The sequence below is a fragment of the Pseudorca crassidens genome, chromosome 11 (genome assembly GCF_039906515.1).
Source record: "Pseudorca crassidens isolate mPseCra1 chromosome 11, mPseCra1.hap1, whole genome shotgun sequence".
NCBI classification, from domain to species: domain Eukaryota; kingdom Metazoa; phylum Chordata; class Mammalia; order Artiodactyla; family Delphinidae; genus Pseudorca; species Pseudorca crassidens.
The window spans coordinates 56,099,973-56,101,851 of NC_090306.1; the positions used below are offsets into that span (position 1 = coordinate 56,099,973).

General features: G+C 40.8%; 1 pseudogene; it reads left to right on the top strand.

The window, feature by feature from the left end:
* The first annotated feature begins 405 nt into the window (after positions 1-405).
* On the top strand, positions 406-920 carry LOC137202922 (large ribosomal subunit protein uL6 pseudogene; annotated as a pseudogene).
* The last annotated feature ends 959 nt before the right edge of the window (positions 921-1,879 follow it).

Sequence of the window (1,879 nt, forward strand, 5' to 3'; positions counted from 1 at the left end):
CAGAGTTTCTGTTTCAGATAATGGAAATTTTCTGGAAATGGATAATGGTGATGGTTGCACCACATTGTGGATGTACTTAATACCAATGAATTGTACACTTAAAAACAGATTAAATGGTAAATTTTATACTATGTATATTTTATCATAAAAAAAGATGTTCTCAGGGGAAAAGCCAGTGGAAGCCAGGGTGCCTGGCAGTGATAGGCCTGGAGTACATAAGGAAAAGATGAGTGAGTGTAGGTAGAGCAGGCTTGCAGAAAGCTGATTTCCTCCCAGGGTCAGTCAGGTAACTGTGTAGAAAACGACAGGGTGTAGGGATTACTGTGAGAACTTAGAAGTGCCTGACCCACCTAAAGGCAATATTCAATTTTAAAAAAGGAGCTCTTCGCCACATCTGCTGCAAGAATGAAGACCATTCTCAACAATCAGAATGTCGACATTCCAAAAAATGTCCACGTTACTCCAAAGGGACACACGGTTATTGTGAAGGGCCCCAGAGGCACCCTGCAATGGGGCTTCAATCACATCAGTGTAGAACTCAGTCTCCTTGGAAAGAAAAAGAAGAGGCTCCAAGTTGACAAATGGTAGGGAAATAGAAAGGAACTGGCAACTGTTTACACTATCTGTAGTCATGTATAGAACATGATCAAGGGTGTTACAATGGGCTTCCGTTACAGATGAGGTCTGTGTATGCTCACTTCCCCATCAACGTTGTTATTCAGGAGAATGGTTCTCTTGTGGAAATCTGAAATTTTGGGGGTGAAAAATACATCCGCAGGGCTCAGATGAGGCCAGGCGTTGCTTGTTCAGTATCTCAAGCCCAGAAAGATGAGTTGATTCTTGAAGGAAATGATATTGAACTTGTGTCAAATTCAGCTGCTTGCTGCATCGCACGGGGAGATCAGCTCAGTGTTTTGTGACCACCTAGAGGGGTGGGGTAGGGAGGGTGGGAGGGACACGCAAGTGGGAGGGGATATGGGGATATATGTATACATATAGCTGATTCACTTTATACGGCAGAAACTAAAACAACATCGTAAAGCAATTATCCTCCAATAAAGATGTTTAAAAAAAAATTCAGCTGCTTTGATTTAGCAAGCCACAACAGTTAAAAACAAGGACATCAGAAAATTTTTGGATGGTATCTATGTTTCTGAAAAAGGAACAGTTCAGTAGGCTGATGAACAAGATCCGAGTGGTCTGGCTACAGAATCAGAAAGATACCAGATGATTCTTCAGACTCATTTGTGATATATTAAAAGGTTCAATAAAAGCTCTTTTGATTTGGGACTTCTTCTTAAAAAAAAAAAAAAAGTAAACACTGCACAAAGCATCTTCAGGGCAAGGGTACCAATTTTTCACTCCTATTATCAGCCATCAATGTGATGTTAGAACTAAAACAAACACTTCTTATGGGTCTTCTACTTCTAAGCATATCTTACCAGAAACTGGAGATAGAACTTGGGGAGTGAAGGAGAGAAAAGAAGATGTGTAACAACCAAACAACCACCACCATTTATAGTAAACTTACTGTGTCCTAGGTAGGCAGGAGGTGTTTTACATATATTTTCTTATTTAATCCTCACAACCACCTGTGAAGTAGGAACTACAATTAACCCCATGTTACAGATGCAGAAACAGAGGCATAGAGAGGTTAGGTCTCTGGCAGGTAGACAAGTGGAAGAGCCAGCTGGCCATCTGATTCCAGTTTAGGGTCCCTGCTCTCAAGGCATAAGAAAAAGGGTAGACCAGTAATCCTCAAACTGGAAACCTTTTTCAAACATACAGGGCTAAGAAAGACATAATATTTAAAGCTGTCAGAGTAAACTAAGTTGACGAAGGTAAGCATATAACGAAAGGAGAGGAGGTCAGATACTCA